The sequence below is a fragment of the Symphalangus syndactylus genome, chromosome 18 (genome assembly GCF_028878055.3).
Source record: "Symphalangus syndactylus isolate Jambi chromosome 18, NHGRI_mSymSyn1-v2.1_pri, whole genome shotgun sequence".
In the NCBI taxonomy this organism is placed as follows: Eukaryota; Metazoa; Chordata; class Mammalia; order Primates; family Hylobatidae; genus Symphalangus; species Symphalangus syndactylus.
The window spans coordinates 22,262,561-22,283,881 of NC_072440.2; the positions used below are offsets into that span (position 1 = coordinate 22,262,561).

At 58.3% G+C, this 21,321-nt stretch overlaps 1 protein-coding gene across 4 annotated transcripts in view; it reads left to right on the forward strand.

Annotated features, from left to right (window-relative positions):
- The window catches only part of ELFN2 (extracellular leucine rich repeat and fibronectin type III domain containing 2), a 59,860-nt gene that overhangs the window by 27,173 nt on the left and 11,366 nt on the right, over positions 1–21,321 (forward strand). For 2 of the 4 annotated variants that reach the window (XR_008652425.2, XR_008652424.2), the window contains exon 3: positions 11,007–11,286. The exons of 1 other annotated variant lie outside the window; for it this stretch is intronic. The gene's annotated coding sequence lies outside the window, so the exon portion shown is untranslated. Of the gene's footprint in view, positions 1–11,006; positions 11,287–15,746; positions 16,096–21,321 lie in introns of those variants that run through there. One more of the 4 variants, XR_008652426.2, reaches the window with a different exon arrangement.

Below are 21,321 nucleotides of genomic sequence, written 5' to 3' on the forward strand. Positions count from 1 at the left end.
AGCCCTGGCCTTCCAGGTGGCTGAGGTGCCCCTCAGGCACAGGTGTGTGGGCCTCCGGGGGTGGGGTGAGGGGACAACTGCCCCTGCTGCTACCCCCAGGCCTGTGTCAGTGGGGGCAGCTCTCTGTCCACAGTGGGAGTCGACCTGTGGACAGAAGGTGAAGTCTGATTGGACCGGAGTGGGGTGGGATGGGTGTAGACATGAGGGGGTGGGTCAGCATCTCTGAGTGGAGTGGAGGGTGATTGAGGCCCCTGACCCGGGAGGATAATAACCCCACCTTTCCTTACATTCTTCTCCCTTGCACCCCGTTGTCCCTCCTGGTTTCCCAGGGACCTGCTGCATGGGCTGGGGACATGGAGGGCCTGGCCTTTGGAGGTAGGGAGGGGGTGGTTGCAGGCCTCACCCTGCAGCAGCCTGGCTTTGGGCAGTTGTTTCCCCTCTCTGTGCCTCAGTTTCCTCCTCTGTGCCTTGCGGATGATGCTGGTTTGAGGGTTCAGTGAGTGCTGAGGAAGCATTTGGTCAAGCTCTGCAAGCCCTTCCTTCTTTCATTCACCAGGAGGAGCAAGGTGGCCATGGCGGGGAGGTGGTGGCTGGAGCAAGTGAGTGAGGTGGGAGGTGAAGAAGTGGAAGTCTGGGAAGATTTTGGATACTATTCCAATCTCATGGGAGCCAGCAGCCGGTGAGGGCAGAGGCCGGTGGCCCAGGTGTGCGACGCAGGGGGCTCGGTGGAGTGGGAGAGGTGGGTTGGTGGTCCAGGTGTGCGACACAGGGGACTCAGTGGAGGTGGGAGAGGTAGGCCAGTGGTCCCTGTGGTTGGTGGAGGTGGGAGAGGTCGGCCGGTGGCCCAGGTGTGCGATGCGGGGGGGCTCGGTGGAGGTGGGAGAGGTGGGCCGGTGGTCTCCGTGGTTGGTGGAGGTGGGAGAGATGGGCCGGTGGTCTCCGTGGTTGGTGGAGGTGGGAGAGATGGGCTGGGGTCCTCATGGTTGGTGGAGGTAGGAGAGGTGGGCTGGTGGTCCCGTGGTTGGTGGAGGTGGGAGAGGTGGGCCGGTGGTCCCGTGGTTGGTGGAGGTGGGAGAGGTGGGCTGGTGGTCCCCGTGGTTGGTGGAGGTGGGAGAGGTGGGCCGGTGGTCCCGTGGTTGGTGGAGGTGGGAGAGGTGGGCTGGTGGTCCCCGTGGTTGGTGGAGGTGGGAGAGGTGGGCCGGTGGTCCCCGTGGTTGGTGGAGGTGGGAGAGGTGGGCCGGTGGTCTCCGTGGTTGGTGGAGGTGGGAGAGATGGGCCGGGGTCCTCATGGTTGGTGGAGGTAGGAGAGGTGGGCCGGTGGTCCCGTGGTTGGTGGAGGTGAGAGAGGTAGGCCAGTGGTCCCCATGGTTGGTGGAGGTGGGAGAGGTGGGCTGGTGGTCTCCGTGGTCTGATCCACTTGCTTGCTCTGCCTCCAGGCACTCAGGGGCGGCACAGGAGGGAGCATGTTTCCTCAGCAGGCAGTTCTCAAGGAGCCAGTATGAGCCTGGGCATGAAAAGAGTCCTTGCCCTCAGGAAGCCCACACAGGGGCAGACTTGCCAGCCAGTCCTTACAGGGTGGCTGAGGCCTGGTGGGCTGGAAGGCTTCCTGTAGGAGGCAGCTTTGAGTCCTGCCTGAGAAGTAACCCTCACTGGGCGGGGATGGGACAGGAGGGTACTCCAGGCCTGGGAATCTCAAGGGGAAAGGCCAAGAGGTGCGAAAAGCCTCTCCGAGTTCAGAGAGGGGTAAGAAGCTCACAGGCCCATGCCTGGGAGTGGGGAGGGAGGATCCAGGAGTCTGGGGAGGAGGCCAGAGGCCCCTGAGCTCCCTCTAGGCCGAGAGAAGGCTGGATGCTATGTCTTCCAGCAGCAGGGAGCACGTGTGTGTTTGGGAACAGGCCATGTGGATGCTGTGTTCCAGGAAGGAGCTGGTGGAGGGAGCTGAGGGATTACAGGGGGTGTTTCTTGGAGGTGCTGTTCTGGGGTCGGGCTGGAGGTGGGAAGGTGGGTAAGGCAGGAGTGGAGGTAGAGGCCCAAGCAAGGGAGGAGCCTAGGAGATCCCGCACCAGCTGGAGAGGTGTACATGTGTGCACACATGACATGTGTAGATGCGTGTGTGTGCACGCCTGTGTGTGTGAAGTGGGGAGCAGTTTGTCCTGATGGTGTTGGAGGGCACATTGCAGAGACAGGGCCAAGCCAGATCATGAGGGGCCTAAACTGTGGAGCAGAGGAGCTGGGGAGGCGCCAGAGGCTTTAGAGCAGGGTGGTGACGTGACTGCGCTGCAGGAGGCTTCCTTGGGCTGCTGTGCAGAGGATGGGCTGAGGCAGGGTAGGCGACAGTCGGTTAGGAGACTGCTGTGCTGTGCTGAGGGGCTTTAGTGGGGTAGGGGGAAGGGGCCGGACAGGAGCGGGGTGGTGGAGCCCAGGACGGCTTGGTGGAATAGGTAGCATTTGATGAGAATGTAAAAGGTGAGAGGTTTGCTTTCTGGAAGTGGAAGGAGAGGCACAGCAGGTGGCTGCAACAGTCCCTACAAAGGCTCGTAGGAGGGAGAGGCCAGGCTGGAGGCCAGTATATTCAGGGGCCTTTGAGGAATAACGGGCAGGTTGGAGTAAAAAAGAATGTCTTTTAGTGAAGCCCTCCGTGTGCCCGGCACGGTCTACCCAGGACTGAGCGCTAGCTCCGCCGCCCATAGCTGCCTGGCCTTGGGTAAGGTGTTTGACCCTGGCACCTTCACTTCATTGTCTGTCAAATGGGGACCCTGTTAGACTCAGCCTCACAGAGTCACTGTGAGGATTAGATGCAATAGTCCACCCGCAGCGTGGCCCGGAAGATGTTCAGCTGTTATTGGCTGTGTCCTTACCATCTCATTTAACACAGCAACCCTGCAGGGCAGCCTCGCACCCCCAGGGACCAGTGAAGACGTCAGCTCAGAGAAGCTGCGCAGGCTGCTGAGGCCACACAGCTGGGAGGGGAACCGAGCAAGGGTCTGAGTCCAGGTTATGAGGACCCCAGACTTGGTGTTCTTTCCTGGGTGCTCACAGCCTCCCAGAATGCCTGTAAAATGCCCAGCCCGGTAAACTCGTTCCCTTCCTCGCGCTTAGGAAGCTCCTGGATCCAATGTACGAAGAAGTGGGCAGGAGACCAAGGCCGATCTCTGGGTTCAGGTCGGCTGCTTGCTCTTGGAGCCTCAGTTTCCTCATTTGGAAGTGAGAGCCCCGCGTCCCCAGATAAGAAGGTCACACGGGGCTCCCACAAGGCCAGCAGCGTCAGCTGACCTTGGGGTCTAGGCGAGGCTTCCGGCAGGGGCTGTGTCCACGTTCCCCCCCCCTTTCCGTGTCCCTCTGCACTCGCCTGACCAGACTGGCCTGAGGGCAGGGCCAGCATGGGAGCTCATTGCAGACTGGCCTGAGGGCAGGGCCAGCATGGGAGCTCATTGTACTGGACGGCTTCCTGATGGTCGCAGCAGCCAGAAGGAGCTGGGAGGCCTGGCTGTCATCAGTCATAATAATGGGCACACTCAGCGTGGGTGGGGGTGAGCGAGTGGAGACGGACGCCAGCTGGGATTTACATGCCTGGGGGCCTATGTGGTTCTTTTGCATTTTCAATTTTCACTCCCTGGGTGCCTTCTCTGTGCCAGGCTTCTCACTGGGGGCACTGAAGGGGCACAGAGGGACACGCCGTGCTTCCTGGCCCTCTGGAGGGGACACGGTGACCCTTCAATGGGATGCCGCTTGGAGCTGGTGAGCATGGGGGTGCTGTGGAGTGGAGTGGTGAAGCCAGACCAGGGATTCAAAGAAGGCTTCCTGGAGGAGGTGATGCCCGAGCTGAAGCTGGTAGTAGTTCACCGTGTTGGTGGTCACCCACCAAGAAGGAGCTTAGCCTCTGGCCCTGGGGCTGCAGGGAGCCCTAGAAAGATTTTGAGCAGGAGAGACAGCATCAGAGCTGCCCTCCAGAAGGCTCCCTCTGGCTGGAAAAAAAGGAGATCCCTGTGAGTGGCAGGCAAGTGATGATAGTGGCCTGTCCTGGCATGGACTTGGAGGCTGGTCTGATCTTCATCTTCCAGTGGGAGAGGCAGCAGTTGATGGGAAAGCTGGGATCTGTGGCCTGAGCAAGCAGGCAGGCAGTGGTGACCATGAGCGAACGCGATCTGAGCAGCCAGGGGCATGCATGAGGTGACCCTGGAGGAGAGGGCAGACGAGGGCGCCACAGGCCAATGACAGAGCCTGGAGGAGCAGCGGTGGTTAGTGGGTCAGGGCAGGAAGGGGGCACCTGGAAGGGGAGGGGGCGTGGCTGGGAGGCCATGGGGCTCAAGGCTCTGGTCCTCTCTGGGTTCGGTTTCCTCACCTGCTGCATGACAGGGGCCTGGGTGGTGCTAAGGGATCTACCAGCTCTGACCTCCTTCCGAGTGCCCCAGAGGTTCTGAAAGTAGATGGCACAAGGTGTGCCAGCCGGGGGATCCTGGCACCCAAGCAGCTCTGCTCCTGGGGTTTGGAAATGAGTGCGCTAACAGAGTTGGCTTCTGCAGCATTTGCTGAGCCTCTTCTGCATGCTGGCCCCATTTTGGGGGCTGGGGGCATGGTGGGGACACAGCCCTGGTCCCACCCTTGGGGTGTGCAATACGGAAGCACCTAGAAAGCCAGGAGTGTTAGCTCACTTGCGGCGAACCCAATCTGAAAATTCAAGCCTTTGATGGGGAATTGGAGGCTGATACTTAGCTTATAAAATAATTCACAGGAAGCTTTCTTTAAATAGCGAAGTCTCTGGCTCATTTGTCCGTCTGTGAGTTCCTGGCTTGTCTTTGTCTTTTCCATGGTGTGCCTGAGATCCTAGGCCAGGTGCCCATCGGATGTAGAATGTCTGGTTAGCTGGATGCAGCTCCTTCCGGGGGTCTCCAGCCCTCTTGGGTGGTAGCGGGTCCTCAGAGGTGCCGAGCCTCCCACTTAATCACCAACTTCGGGTATCTGGGGGCTCAGCCGGGTCCATGACCCTTCTGGCTTCCTGTTGGCTCTGTGGTGCTTGTGCTGACAGCAGACAGGGACCTGTACCCTGCTTGTCCCCTGAGCCCTGAACAGGTGGCTCCCTGCCTCTCCCACCCTGGGCCTCCCTTGGTGATGCCCTGCAAGCCAGACACTAGTTTTGCAGGTCTTTGCAGCCCACGGTGCCAAGCCCAGGGCCTGGTGTGTGGTGGGCCCCTGGGTGCACGGATATTGTGCCAGTGCTGACACGACCCCTGGGTTGTCTTGTCCACATCTCCCACCCCCCGTGGGTGAGGAAGCCAAGGCCCAGGGAGAGAAGGGCTTTGCTCAACTCCTGGCTGCCACAGAGCCAGCCAAGGGGTGCCTCTCTCCCTAGAGTGTCCCTGACAGCAGAGGAGGCTGGGAAAGAGATCTGGGCAGAGCTAGAGGGGGCAACACCTTGGTGTGTCTCAGGCCCTGCCGCTTTTTAGCTGTGTGCCTTTGGGAAGTGGCTCCCCTGCTCTGGGCCTGATCCCTCGTGTCTCAGATGGGTAGAATAACAGTGCCCGTCTCCCAGGGCCGTGGAGGGGTTTCATGAAGTGATTGATGTAAATGTCTACTTGGGTCTGGCTTGTGGTCGGCACTTGATTGATGCTCCTTGACTACTTCTAGGACGTTTCTTCTGGTTGCCGGAACCAGGCACAGGCAGAGCCAGGTTTGAATCCCAGCCTCACCACTTACCAGCTGTGACGCCGTGAGGCCACTTTGTCTTTCTGAGCCTCCGTTTTCTCATCTGAGAAATTAATCCAAAAATCTTTATTTTATTTATTTATTTATTTATTTTTCTGACAGAGTCTCGCTCTGTCACCCAGGCCGGAGTGCAGTGGCGTGATCTTGGCCCACTGCAACCTCCGCCTCCTGGGTTGAAGTGATTCTCCTGCCTCTTGGCCTCCCAAGTAGCTGGGACTACAGATGTGTGGCCGCTTTTCCAGCTAATTTTTGTATTTTTAGTAGAGACGGGGTTTCACTATGTTGGCCAGGCTGGTCTCAAACTCCTGACCTCGTGATTCGCCCACCTCGGCCTCCTAAAGTGTTGGGATTACAGTCGTGAGCCACCGCGCCTGGCCTGACAATCTTTATCTTGACACCCTGTAAGGTCGGGGGTGGGTGTTGAGTTTGCAGCAGCCAACCCAGTGCTCAGTCCCAGGCGAGGAGTGAAGAGTTCTTCATTGACAGCATATGAGGCACTGTTGACAGTCACCATGGCCCGTGGGATGAAACTGCTGTCTGCACTCGACGGAGGCATTCCTTTAAGCTGCGGGATTGCTCTGCCTACTGTGTGCCAGGGGCGGGAGCTGCAGGGGAGGACCCACTGTGCTGGCCGCTGCGGCCCCCTGATGGTCCAGGGGGGCCGGACACTCACCAAGGAGTCACCCTGGGAGAGGTGAGGCTGCCCAGGAGGAGGGTGGGAGGGAGCCTGGAACAGGCGGCCAGGCCAGGCCCTTGAGGGGCCTTGACCTTCAGGAGAACGTCTGGCTTTAGCCTGGGAACCATGGAAGCGGCTGAAAGGGTGTTAAGAAAGAGGCCTCGGTGAGTCCATAAAAGACAGCACCCGAGCCGAGCAGAGGAAGGGGAGGACCTTGGGGCACACTAGAGACCCTGGGAGGTGGGTGCTGCCATCCAGACAAGCTTGGACTGACGGGCGGCAGTGGACACACAGGTGTGTGGCCTGGAGAGGTGTCGAGATGGATGGGAAATGAGAGACGAGGGGGAGGGTGGAGTCAGGCATAATTCGGATGATGAGACTGAGGCACAGAGAGGTTCAGTAAGGGGCCCACAGTCACACACAGTGGGGCCAGGAGCAAAGGCTCCATCCCAGCATCTGTACGAGGTGGCAGCTGGGCCTGTGGACATCAGTCGCAGCCTGGTGTGCACGTTAGGTGGAGGTGGCAGGCAGGTCAGAGCCAGCAGGAGTGACGCTGTTGGTGGCATCATCACGCTTCATTTGTGGCGCTCCTTAGCGCCAGGCATAATGGAGATGGATTGGGGCATCTGCCAGCGAATGGGGGATCCGTTCCGTGTGGCCTGCAGCTCCATGAGGCAGAGATCAGGCCTATAAAGGATGAGCTTGGGAAGAAGGTGCTGGAAGGAGCCAGGGCAAGAGGGTGGCCCAGTGCTGGGTCCTCCTGGTGGCACATGTGATGGGGATGCCCTGGGGACCCCAAGTCAGCAAGGCCTGGGTGCAGAGCCAGCTCCAGCCCGGCTTAGGGAGATGACTTGACCTCACTGGCCTCAGCTTTCCTATCTGTTAAGTGGAGGTTGATCTAAGGATGGGACCGTATGGGACTTAGCGCAAGGCCTGGGGCATGGTCCAGGCTCGGGAAGTGCTGGGTGCTGTTATTATTACTGTTATCATCATTAATATTGTTGTGTGGCAGTTGGAGTCCAGCAACTGGTGGGGGGTGTCAGTTGTCCTCTCTGATTTGGGACGTGTCGTGGTCTGCCAGGCCCAAGCCGAGTTAGCCCAGAGATGCTGCCCTCAGGATGATGGGCCAGTGCCAGGACCTGAGGCCCACTGACTGCAAAGCCCAGGCCCAGGCCCAGGTGCGAGTGGAGGCTGTTGATGGGGGAGCATAAGGAAACCTCCAGAGAGGATCGGCTTCCATTCTGGGGAGGGATTATGTGAGTCCAAGAAAGACACGCAGAGAAAGGACAAAGGATGAGACAGGGCCACCTTGATGAGGCCAGGTGGTGGTCAAAGACTATCCTTTGCCTGATTTTACCAGGTAAACATGCAGGAGGCTCAGAGAGGGTGAGGGCCTGGCTCAAGGTCACACAGCAGCTGTCACTGGGAGCAGGCCTGCCAGCCCCAGGGCCTGGGTGCTGTCCACCTCTGTGAAAGAGGGGTGTGATCATTTACCAGGGGAGTTTAATAATGAATGAAGTTGAAGTGTCTTTAATGCAGGCAGCAGGCCTGAAGTAATAAGGGACCCTGTATTTATTCAGAAGTTAATGAATATGCAGGTGTGTCTGAATGATTAATGGAGCTCCTGAAGGCCTTGGAAAGGGGTGCGTTAGCTGCTGCTGATGGAAATATGAATATTACATACATCTGGGAAGTCGGATAAACCAGGGAACAGATGGGCATTAACTAACCAGAGGGTTCTAGCAGCCACTGAGAGTGGAATATACAGATATGTGGGGGCAAATATACAGTGGCGTGGGGAGCATGCTAACTTTCTTGCAATTCGATCTTGGGGACGTCACTTAATCTCTGAGAGCCTTACTTCCCTTATCTGCAGAATGGGCATAAAAATAATACCTGGTTCTGGCCGGGCGCGGTGGCTCACACCTGTAATCCCAGCACTTTGGGAGGCCAAGGCGGGTGGATCACCAGGTCAGGTGATCGAGACCATCCTGGCCAACATGGTGAAACCCCATTTCTACTAAAAATACAAGAAAACTAGCTGGGTGTGGTGGTGGGCGCCTGTAGTCCCAGCTACTCAGGAGGCTGAGGCAGGAGAATTGCTTGAATCTGGGAGGCGGAGGTTGCAGTGAGCCCAGATTGCGCCACTGCACTCCAGCCTGGGCGACAGAGTGAGACTCCATCTCAAAAAAAAAAAAAAAAAAAAATCCAACAAACAAACAAACAAAAAACAACAACAAAAAACTGGTTCCTAGGATCCTGGGGATGAAATGTGAGAGAATCCCTTAACAAGGGTGGGCTCGTTGTGAGCATCTCACAAACACAGGTCAGCCTTTTTAGAGACCAGGGCGGAGAAGTGGTTGAGGAGGGCCAAGGAAAGTATAACGGTAGCAGTTAAATTCCCTTAAGATGGACGGTGCTTCTGTTGCATTGACAGCAAGAAAGAAGAACAAAGATGAATGGCACTTTACAGTTTATAAAGGGGAGTCGCCCATTGGTTATCCTTTTCCTTCTCCTTGCAGCAGCTGCGTGGGGCAGAGGAGATGAGTCTTGGGGAAACTGAGGCTCTGAGGGGGCCGGTCACTGCCCATGTCACCCAGCCACATGAGGGCCAGCTGGACTTGGGCCCAGGTCTGCACCCCTTCCCCCTGAGTCTCAGAGGACGTGGGACGCACGCACTGCCTGGGAAGGGCCTTCCAATATTTGCCAGGCCTGGGGCTGGGTCATCTCTCAGAGCCTCAGTTTCTCTCCCTGTCATGTAAGGGTCTGTCTGCCGTTTGGGGTTGTTTTGCGGCTTTGATGAGGAAGTGGGACACTGTCCCTTCACCTATGCCTGGCCTTGGGGGAGTCCCAGACACCGTCCCTTTGATGGTCAGACTGCTGTATCAGCTGGACTTGTATCTGGGGAGTCGTGGGTGCCGAGCCACTTTAGCTGTGAGCTCTCGGGCATGTCTCTTGTCGTTTCTCAGCCTCAGTTCCTCATCCTTCAAGCAGGCATGACAGTGTGGCTGCCATGTGTGAAGTGTGCAGGGCCTGGCACACAGCGGGTGCCGGCACGGTGTGCTCCTCTGTCCCTGGGCCTGTGTCATGGCCCTGTGGGTGGTGGCTCTCTTGTGTTCCCAGGGTGATTTTCAGCCATGGACGTGTACAGAGAGCCTGCTGGGACGGTGCCGGGCCCTGGGTTTACAGGGTGAGTGAGACTGTCCACACTTGGTCTTTGTCCTCTACGAGGCTGTGGTCCAGGCAGAAGGTGGATGTAAAACCAGTGTCCCTGTCATGCGACCTGGGATGGGGGTTGGGAGCCAGAGGATGGCCCCCACGCAGCCTTGGGTGGATAGGGAAAGAGATGCTCATACATCTCCCTGTCTTCCCCACCAGAGCCCCAACCAGAAGGCCTGGCTTTGGCTGTGAGTCCTCCACTTGCAGGAGGCAGTGCTCACAGAATGGCTGTTTCAATGAAGAGGGAGGGAATGAATGAATGACTGGCTTCTAGGCTCCTTTCTCTGCCTCTTCTCAGCTCCAGGCTGGTGAGCAGGGGCGTAGTCAAGCCCCTCACTTGACTGTCTCAGGGATCCGGGGTGATCCTGTTGTACATCCTTCTCTTCTCCCAGGTCTCTGCCTGGGCCTCCAGGGCCTCCCCCTGGGCCAGCCTGGCTGGGGTCAGAAAACTGTGTGTTGCTGGGTAAAGAACCTTCTGGCAGTCATGGTCATGGAGCATCCTGCTGTTGACAAGCAAGGAAACCGAGGCCCAGAAGGGAGAGGGGTGGCGGGAGGGGGCAGGGCTGGGGTTAGAACCTCTGTCTTGGCTGTGCCAGGTCAGCCACCCTGCAGTGTCCAGCTTGGCCGTGTATTTATAGTGTCTACTGATCTATATTAACACCCAGGCCTGCCCAGGCCTTTGCAGCCTCCGGATCTGAGGATGCCTTTGAACCCTCTGGGGGGCTGTGGAATCAGAGCTCACCCCCATGGGGAGGGGAGAATGCGGCTTCTCACCCTTCCCTTCACAGCTCTCGGGCTCATGCTGGGCCCTTTGCCTGCAGAATCTTTGCCAGCCTGGGTGAGGGTTGGGCCACCCTTTGGTGGGTTCAGCTTCTTCGTCTGGGGTTCATTATCACACCTTGCTTCTCTCTGGCTTGGCAGGGAGGCCGTGTGTACAGCATGAGATCAATGCATGGGCTGTGTGGCCTTGGGCAAGCCAGGCCCCTCTCCAAGCCTCAGTCTCCTCATCTGTAGAATGGGCATCATTCGCACCCGACTCTCCTGTGTCAGGCGCTGGGCACTCCATGCTTGTGAGCTGGGTGTTACTGTTTACACTCTTCACATCTCTCTGGTCCTCATCACAAGCGGTCCTCATGACAAGCAGTCCTCACAGCCTGGAGGGACCGGAGTGTCATCTCCATTTGACAGATGAGGCCAGTGAGGCCCTGCCACAGCGTGACTTACCAGAGTCATGCTGCCTGTTGGGGCAGAATTCGGACTCATCTAAGTCTGAATGTTCCAGCTTCCCAGGCCCCCTCCCCAGGGCCCGCGGGCTCCTTGGGGCAGGCCAGGTTCCTCACCCCACCAGCTTGGTTCCCACCCCCCTGGTCTTGGGGAGAGCTCCACTAACTCTATGCTTTTCTTACAGAGCAGAGACGACTGGCCGCCCTGAGCGCAATTCAATTCAACAGACATTTACTGAGTGCCTACTATGCGCCAGGCCTTAGGCTGGGCACTGGGGGAGGGGCGCAGACAGGAAGGTGGGGTCCTGTCCTCAGGTAGCTCCAGGCAGGGGAGGGGGCGTGGAGAAGACAGGCGAGGGCTAAACAGCTCAGCACCAGGAGAGAAGCTGCTTGGCAGGCTGGACGCAGCAGAGACCCGGGTTCAAGTGCATCACTGGAGAGCTGGTGTTCCTCGTCCGCACCTCAGTTTCCCCCACTTGTAAAATGGGGGAGATGATCTCTAGGACCCACCCAGGATTCCAAGGGCTATACCTCGGGGTTGTGGGGGCAGAGCAGGGGGGTCACCCTGCAGAAGGGAGATCTCCAAAGGCTTCTCAGAGGAGGAGGCATAAGGTCTTGGCCCAGGGGATGGGGACAGGTGGGAATGGGTCCCAGGGTTAGGACCAGCTAATGGCTAGTGAGTAATGGCCTGGTGGATGTGGGTGTGGGCGTGCCCCCAATTCTATAGGGTTGCGAGGGGACATGGTGGGGTGTGAGCTTAGAGAGGGAGAGAGGGGTTCTAGGGCCACAGGTTGGGGTGTGAGCTCTATTCTGGGGCCAGTGGGAGCCACAGGTTGGGGTGTGAGCTCTATTCTGTGGGCTGTTGAGGGAGAGTCAGGAACAGCTGGTCCTGCTCTGTCTCACCCTCTTCTCTCTCCCTCTCTGGGGCACACTTCAGGATCACATTCCCATAGAACCTTGCAGCCATGTGGACATGGCAGCACCTGCACTGTGCCAGGCACTGTGTACATTAGTCCTCATTGCGGCCCCAATTCACAGAGGAGGACGCCAAGCTCTGAGAGGAAGCTCTTGCCCAAGGTCATGATCTGACCCCCAAGCCTCCCTGCTTCTCCCACTACCTCCCACTGAAAGAGTTCCTGTTCTCTGTGACCCCTCCCATCCTGGGGATGCCCTCCACAAAGCCCTGGGGAGTGCCTGCCAAGGGCAGTGCAGTTGGGTTTGGAGGGTGAGGTCAGGAAAATCCCAGATGTTAGGACTGGCTTTCTCCAAGACCTGAGTTTCTGCCCTATCAGCCACCCTCTGGGATAGAGAATGAGGCGGGGCTCCTTCCCACTTTACAGATGAGAAGACTGAGGCCCTGAGAGTCATGTGGCTAGTCCAAGGTCAAACTCAAGGGAGTGACAGCCTAGGCTAGAAGCTGGTCTCTTTATTGCCCAACTGAGGCTGGAGGGAGGCTCAAGTCCCCTGAGATCTGTGCAAAAGCCGACCCCTCCCCGACCTCCCCAGGGAGCAGAAGAGCCCAGAAGAGCACTGGAGTCACAGACCTGGTTCAAATCCTGGTTTTGTTTTTTGCATGAACTGTGTGATCTGAGCAAGTCATGAATTACTCGGAGCCTCGATTTCCTTATCTATATGAGGGCGGCGAGCTGGCCTCCTTCACTCAGCCATGAACAAATATTTATTGAGCACCTACTAGGAGAAGCAGGACCCTTCCTCGGGGAACTCAGTCCAGGGGTAGCAGCAGCAGTTATGATTCCGGTTGTGATGAAGGAAGCGCAGGGGGCTGTGGGGACCCACAGGAGAGACCCCGGCCAGGTTGGAAGAAGGCAGGCAGGTAGGAGGGCAGAACAGGCAGCGGCTCCCACAGGACCATGTGGGCTGGGCTCTGGATGCTGTTGGAATTTTCCCAGATCAGCCCGAGCCAACGAAGACTTTTCAGCAGGGAGTGCCATGCTCAGACGTTCTAGAAAGCTCATCTTCTGCTGGGTGGGGAGGTGGCATGGAGTGGGGAGGTAGGGTTGGAGGCAGACCAGCAGCAGTAGGGGGAGGGGGTGGCACCAAGGCGGGACTAGGGGCAGGTGGGGAGGTGTGGGTGCCTCTTACCGTGTCTGGAAACTGGGAGAGAAGCAGGGGAGGAGGGGGAAGGGGCCATGGGAGACGAGTCCAGTCATGGAGGTGGACATGGACGAGTGAGTTTCAGGTGCCAGGGAAGGGCCCCGGAGGCAGCTAGGTACGGTGGTTTGGGTGTGGTCAGCCCGGAGCTGACATTAGAAGCCTTGGGAGGGGTTGAAGGGCTCTTGGGGTAGGGGAGGGGGAAGCGGGTTTGAGAGAGGCAGTGAGCAGGGACCAGGACATCAGGGGAGGCCACTGCTTGGTGTACAAGCAGAGGAGCCTGAGGGGCCGCGGCCTGGGAGGTGGCGGGAAAGCAAAGCTGCAGGTCCCCAGCCCAGGAAGGAGGTGGCAGGACTTAGATCTGCAGGGAGATTTCAGAAGGCGACGTGTCAGGCGCTGTGCCTGGCGCCAGTGTGGACGAGGTGCCCAGGAGGGTCAGCTCCTGCATCTTTTCACCTGAAGGCAGAAGCTTAGTCTGTCCCTTACCCTCCTGAGGAGGACGAGGAGGCTACAGAGGGGGAAGGTGTCGGGGAAGGAGGAAAAGGGGAAAAACATTTGCATGCATGACAAGGCTGAAGTGAGGTAGAGAGAAAGGGGGAGAAAGAGAGGAAAATAAATTACCATACACCAGGATCTTGTTATTCAAGCTAATTTTCAAAGGACCACAGCTGTCACACTGAGATAATTCGTTAATTATAACAGCCATTGTACTTTGGCAATGGGAGAGAAACCGAGGCCGGGGAACAGGCTGAAGGTGGGGGTGGGAGCAGGCTGCTGGGGGGCCTGGACATCAGAGAGGGGACAGGGACAGAGGCAAAGAGGGGTGTGTTGCCCTCGGGACTGAAAGGAAGACATTGTCAGGCCAGGCCCCATCCTTCCTCACTGTCATTGTTGCAGTAATGAGGTCCTCCTGCCTGCCTGGCGTGTGCCACGCGCCAGACCCCCACAGCGATACCTGCAGGAGGCAGCTTCCTGGAGCTGTGACCCTGCCCAGACCCTGGCCTGTGGCCATCCCCTCCACAGCCCTCTGAGCTGGTGCCCTTCTTGTCCCACTTTACAGAAGAGGAAACTGAGACCCAGGAAAGATTAGCTTGCCAGGACCACGGGGTGAGGTGGCGTAGCCTGGATTTGAGCTGAATGTGGACCCTACGCTTTGGCAGCACGTTAGGGAGGGCCGGTCTTGGCGAATTGGCCACGTGGAGTTGGTGGACACAGGAGCTGCCACATAGATGGCCTCACGTTCGGGCTGTGGTTTCTGCCCAGCCGGCAGTCCTGGGGTGGCCCTTCCCGGGGAGTTTCCGGGGCTCGATGTCAACCCCTCTGCACTGACAGAGCCTCCTTGTTCTCTGATGCTGCAGCTGCAGGCCCCCCATGGCCTCAGAGGCAGCCGTCAGTGTGGGCTGGACCCTCCCATCTCCTCTAGAGAAAGCTGGTCTCAGGGCCAGGGGGAGGGAATTTGGGCTACCCCAGCTGGTGTCCATACTGACCCCTTGCGACCGCCTGGTTAGAGGTTCTGAAGCGACAGAAGCTGAATGGGCTGTGGCCTCAGGAGGGGTTTCTCAGCCTGGGCCTAGAGGGCTCCAGGACCCTGGGTGCTGGGCCATGCTAGAGACAGGGGGCTGGGGGCGTGGCAGGCAGGTGTCCCAGTCCTAGGTGAGCAGAGTGAGGGGACCCTAAGTCCTTGGGGAGAGGGGTGGGACCAAGGAGCCATTCCAGAAACCCCAGGGCCCCTTGGTGAGCTGTGGTGTGGCTTCAGGAACTCAGGTCCCCTGGTGTCCACAGCAGCCATGCCTGGAAACAGCACCTAGGCTAGGCCAGCTGGCAGTGTTCTGTGGGGTGGAAATAATGTTTGGGAGAGGGTAACCCTCAAACCCCAGTAGGAGCCCCAAACTTGACCCAGGCAGGGTTGTTGGCAGGGGAGAAGTGGGCCCCACAGGGTGACAGGTGGGCCTGGGGTGGCTGTGTGGGAGCTCCCTTGGTTGGGGACCTCTCCCCAGTGGGGCCGCTTGGAGCCAAGGGGAAGCCGTCGGAAGGTCAGGACAGCTTAGAGTCCTGTAGAATTGGTGACCCACAGAGGCCAAGACACGGGAGACTTTTAGGACCAAATAAATGGTAGATACATCCTAGAATCCTTGAGCCCCAGACGCATAACTGGAGACCTCCCTCCCTGAATGACAGATCCATGCTGTTAGTATCCTGGTGCTAAAACCCAGGAGCCATGGGTCAGGAGGATAGGGGAGGGGGGGCTCAAGGTCAGGCAGGGGTCAAGTACAGGAGGCAGGGATCGGGGCACCCTTGGGTCCCAGGCTGAGAGGCTCATAGGAATACCCCTGACAGGCTGGGGTTCTACTTGTCCCCACTCTGGGGTTCCCCCTTGTTGCTGGCCTCATAAACTCCAGTGTGCAGGGGTCAGCTGGCCACCTAAACCAGAGAGGCAGGGAGGAGGTTGGATACCGCCCCGGCCTGTGCCACTGCTGTCCCTCCAGGGATGCAGACCCAGGGAAGCCAGATCTTCCCTGTATCTCAGTGGATTCCAGAAATGAGGATTTTTGAAATAAAATCTGCCAAGTTTTCAATATTGGCAACTGATGAAAAAAATGTGAAAACCACCATCCAGATGAAATAGGATCCCGCAGCAGCTCTTGAACAGAGCCTGGGGCCGTGGAGGCTGGAAGCCACTGCGTAGCAGTTGTGAGGCCTCAGTTTCCTCATCAGCAAAGTGGGAATAGTGATAGTGCTTTTAAGACATTTAAAGTTGGCCCAGGATCAAATGAGTTAATATGGGAAGTGCGGAGGCCCAGCCGGTGCAAGCACTGAAGACTCTTTTCATCTTGTCAGAGGCTGCCCATCCCTCCCCGGGCTACCTCTCAGGGGCTTTGCTCCCCGCCACTGGAGCCTCCACTTCCCCCTTGCGGTCCCCACATGCACTGCCCCTGCCTTGGGACAGCCCTGAGGGTACTGGAGGGCAGGGAAGCGTTCGCCCCTTGGGACCCTGGAGGAGGAGCAGGTGGAGGAGGCAGAGCTGGGAGGGCGGGCCTAGCCGGCGCCTGGTACATAGTAGGTGCTCCATAAATGTTTATTGAATGAATGAATGGAGGCCATGCAGGCAGAGGCAGCCGTGCTGCGCAGGCACTGGTGAAAGAGCGGGTCCAGTGGACACTGGTGAGTAGTGCCCAGGGGTTGCAGCTGAGGGGGCCAGCAGGGGCCGGGGCGGGAGGCGAAGGTCAGGTCGGGAGAGGGCAGGGGGTCAGGACTGGGAATTGGGGTCAGGTGGGGAGAGGGCAGGGGTTGGGAGTGGGAAGCAGGGTCAGGTGGTGAGAGTCCAGGGGTCGGGTGGGGAGAGGGTAGGGGTCAGGTGTGGGAGGCAGGGTCAGGTGTGGGAGGCAGGGTCAGGTGTGGGAGGCAGGGTCAGGTGGGGGAGGCAAGGGCAAGTGGGGAGTGGCTAGAGGTCATGGGCGGCGGGGGGGGGGGAGGTGGGGTCAAATGGGATGAGGACAGGGGTCGGGTTGGGAAGGTGGGATCAGGTGTGGGAGGCAGAGTCCATGGGGGAGGTGGGATCCGGAGGAGGAGAGGTAAAGGCCAGGTTGGGGAGAGAGGGGGTGAGGGAGGCAGTCTCCTGAGTAGCCTGGAGGATTCTGGGAAAGCCAGGAGGTGGGTTTTTAATACAGGTCATCCTTGGCTGTGGGACAGTTCTGTCACTAGGTGCCTGGTGGTGGGTGGGCTGGGGTGGGGGTTTACCAGGGAGTGGGCCATGCTCACGGGCCGTGTGTTTACAGCTGCCCCTAGAACCAGGCTCAGGCCTCTCCTGTTAGTCCATGGGGTGGTTTGCCAAGGCCAAGACCTTTGGTAAAACCTTCCACCCCCTGCCTCTCTCCTTCCACGAAGGCCTGGACACGGAGTAGGTACTAAAGATGACTGTGGCACCCTGTGAACAGGGGAGGCACGGGGACGAGGTGAGCCATGGGAGGTGACACAGTGGGCAGGTGACAGGGCTTTGGGGTGGCCCCAGCAAACCAGAGACACATGTGTACTGTGGTTTTCCTCCAAACAGATGAGGAAACTGAGGCCCAGGGAAGTGAGGTGCTGACTTGCCCGAGGTTACGCTGCGGCTCAGCGGCCCAGCCCCAAGCCCCTTCTTTGGCTGAGGTTACGCCTGGAGATGTGCGTCCAAAGCACCAAGGCCTTGCAGAGCCCCTGACGCCTTGCTGTCAGCTGTTGGTGCTGTGTCGTTCTTGTTAAGCTCTTTTGAGTAAGAAGGCAGCTTAGTGAAGGGGAGGCAAATCTGTCTGCCCCAGGGCCAGGCGCATAGTAGGTGTTCAGGGAATACATGTGGAACGCGTAAGAAACGTGGGTGGGTGTGTGGCTGCTTGAGCAGCATGCCTCACCCAACCCAGGGCTGAACTGCAGGCAGGGCCTGTAGCCCGGGCCTGGTCCGTGTTTCCCTGTGACACAGATGCAGTCATGGCCTGCTCACCCAGTGCAGGATGACACAGAGCCCGGAGCAGGTGCCAAAGCAGTGAGGGGCAGGAGCCAGCTCCCCCCGAGACCCAGAGCAGCTGGTGTGCAGGACTGAGACTAACAAGACATGATTGAATGGGGGTGGACGAACACCCAGCACCTCGGAAGAGACCTAAACAGATACTGCCCAGAGCTGCCCGTGGATCTTGTGGAGCTGATCGTGCTCCAAACTCATCGGCACTGGTGCTTGGCTCCAGGCGACACATTGTAAGAGGGACCTTGACAGCAAGCATGACCCGGGCAGCTGTACCCAAGGGCAGGAGGGACTTGACACCACAGCGGAGGAAGAGCAGGTAGAGGACGCAGTGCTGTTTAGCTTGGATAAACAGCGATAACAGACCAGGAGATGTCAGAAGGGTCTTTATGGGGTACTGGCCTCATCCCTAGTGGCTCCAGAGAGCGCGGTGGCACCCATGAACAGAGGCACAAGGAGCCAGACTTGGCTTTGCAATAGAAGAAGAAATTTCTAGCAATCAGAGCTGTTCAAGAAGGGAATCAGGGCCGGGTACGATGGCTGGGTGTAATCCCAGCACTTTGGTAGTCGTGGGTGGGTGGATCGCTTGAGCTCAGGAGTTCAAGACCAGCCTGGGCAACGTGGTGAAACCCCGTCTCTACGAAAAATACAAAACAATTAGCTGGGCGTGGTGGCATGTGCCTATGGTCCCAGCTACTTGGGAGGCTGAGACACGAAAATTGCTTGAGCCCGAGAGGCAGAGGTTGCAGTGAGCCGAGATCGTGCCACTGCACTCCAGCCTGGGTGACAGAGCTAGCTAGACTCTGTCTCAAAAAAAAAAAAAAAAAAAAAAAAAAAAAAGGCCGGGTGCGGTGGCTCACACCTATAATCCCAGCACTTTGGGAGGCCGAGGCGGGTGGATCACAAGGTCAAGAGATGGAGACCATCCTGGCCAACGTGATGAAACCCCATCTCTATTAAAAATACAAAAATTAGCTGGGCGTGATGATGTGCGCCTGTAGTCCCAGCTACTCGGGAGGCTGAGGCAGGAGAATCACTTGAACCCTGGAGGCAGAGGCTGCAGCGAGCAAAGAAAAGAAACAAAAAAGGAGACCCAGTAGCTTTAGGTGGGTGCTGAGAGCCCTGTTACTGGAGGTCTGCAGGTGACGGGACATCGTCTTCCAGGGAGGAGTCTTGGAAAGTCTGCTGGTTCCACGAGCTCAGGCTGGCCTGGGTTCTTGGCTGTGTGGTCTTGGGTGCATCACTGCACCTCTCTGAGTTTCAGTTCCTCGCCTGTAAAATGGGAGGCGTAAGGAGGGCCGTGAGGCTAAAAGGAAGGCTCGGCACAGTTTGTGCCCCATCATGAGCACCCCATCACGGGGGGGCTTCTCCCTCTGATACTGAAGATTCTGACTCAGCGGAGTCAGGGGCTCTAGGATCTCCCCACCGTCCCTAGCCTGGAGCTCTCATTGCACACAGCACGCCCTGAGAACCTGCTGTACGTCTGACCCTGTTCTAGGCATGGGGGTTACAGCAGTGAACAAGGTCAAATCCTGCTTTGCTTTTCTGCTGGGGGTGGGGCAAGGCAGGGCGGTGATGAAGAATTAAGTGACATCAGGTAGTGCTGGCTGCTGTCAGGGGACCGAAGCCTGGGTTGGGTGAGGAGTGAGTTATCTCAGACTGGGGGGCCAGAGAAGGCGGGGGTCAGGGGCAGGGAGCGGTTGAGCAGAGATCTCAGTGAAGTAGATTATGGGGATTCTGGGGGAAGAACATTCCAGGCAGAGAGAAGAGCAAAGGTCCTGGGGTGGAAGCGTGCCTAGGGGTTTGAGGAGCACAGCTGGCCTGGAATCAGTACTTCCTGATTGATGGAAACATCGAAGTCTCTCGAGGCTTGTGGACAACTCCCCTTTGCACGCTTTCCTCTGACAGGGGCAGGAAACCCAGTAGACTGGCTCAGTGCATGTCCCGCCCCTGCCATGGTCCCAGCCCTTTGGAGGGAAGCCGGGGAGGAGAGAGCCTCTGTCTTCTCATCTGTAAGATGAGGCTGACAGCACCAGCTGTGTGGAGTTGATATAAGATTCAAGGAACATCAAATGTCAGACACAAAGGAGCACTGGATAAGGGGTATATGACTATCTTAGAGGCCAGGAGACTGAAGCCCAGAGGAGTTAGATAATGTGCCTGAAGTCCACACAGCTCAGCATTCAATCCCAGGACCCTTCCCCTCACCATCTATGCCCTGCAGCAAGAGCTCATTGCGCTGGAAATCCAAACAGTTAACTTACCGAACGGTAGTTCCATGGCGAAGGTATCATCCTCCCATTTTACAGACAAGGAACTGAGGCCCAGGGAGCTCCATGACAAGGGAGCTCCAAGGAGCTCTAGGCAGTGACAAGACCGGTGTTCAGACCCCCGGCTTGAGTCTCTTCCCCGGGGGGTGGCAGGCTTTGTCCCTGAGGGCAGAGTTCCTGGCCTGGTGCTAGGGTTCCAGCAGCGAGGGGTGAGGCGGCCACCTACCTGAGGGATGTGGCTGGGCCCCAGGAGTCCTCGGTCCTCCTAATCCTCAGTAATGGCATTGACACGGATGGTGACAATGACACCTCCGGGAGCCTTGGCCAGCCTGGCTCAGGGAAGAGCCTGTGCCAGGGCTTATGAGCTGCTGCAAATGAGATTTCCCTGGCCGAGCCTCACGTCCCTGCTCCTAGGAGGCCAGGACACAGACTGCGCTTCCCCCACCTGCTCCTGGAGCTGACGGGTGTCCCTGCAAGAGTGTGGCCACACAAGCGGGAGCCTGGGGTGCTGTGTTTGTGGGGCCTCCTGCCCTGGACTGAGCGTGTGTGTGTCTGTCATGTCTTGGGATTTTGGGGGAACTCTGGAGTTGGGTGGTACTCACCTTGCCACACGGGGAGAAACTGAGGCTCGGAGAGGGCCTGCAGCTTACCCAGGTTCTCAGAGCTGGTCGGGTCTGCGTCTTCCCTGCTGACCTCCGCTGCCTGCATCCCCAGCTGGCCTTGTTCTGTTCACCCTCTCACCCACCCTGGGGAGTTAGCCCAACACCCCTCAACCCCTGCCGCACGCCACAGTGCAGTGGGGGCTCTCCCTGGGTCGCGGGTCCAGACGCTCCTCTGACAGGGAAGCTTGGGAGTCAACCTATAGTGGGGGGCCGAGAGGATGTGACCCCGAGGTTCAGCGAGCCTGAGTCCAGGGGAACCCTGATCTTAGGTGATGAGGGTTGTGAAGAAATAACGATAAAACCCCCGTTAACAACAGCAGCTGTCATTCACAGAGGCCAGGCGCTGTGCCAGGCTTGCCCTCCGAGGGGGGCAGGAGTGGGGCTGAGCCAGCACTCCTTGTCTTCCCAGTTCTGAGTCCAGCGAGGGGCCCAGGACCTTGGAGCACCCGGGCGGAAAGGGCGCAAACCCAGCGGGATCACTGGGCAGCTGACTACCCGGAGAGGGGAGGCATTTGCCTAGAGTGACTCTGGGATCTGCGGTCCTGCCCAGCTCTGAAATGAGACTCCTGCACCACCAGCTCTGCCCTCAGAGCAGCAAATGCTGTGAGGTCTCACTGACTCTCCTCTCTGCCCACCAATGTCCCCACGAGAGGGGACGTCCTACAGCATGCAGCCTGCAGACCGGGAACCCCCGATAATGGCATGCACCCTGGCTGTGCAGCTGTTTCTTCTGTGCTGGAAGGAGAGAGCGCCCCTTAAAGAGAGCTGCTGGTGGGGCACTTGGGGCCTGAAGGGAGAAACGCTCTAGGGGAGGGGTCCAGTCAGGCCAGGGCACAGGAGCACTGCTCTTTGCCAGAACACGCCAACCCCCGATGCCTGCTTGCCTGCATGGCCGCACCCCTCCTGGGCTGTGCCACCGGGCTCTGGGCAGAAGAGGCCTCTGCGCCCCACAGCTGCTTCCGCT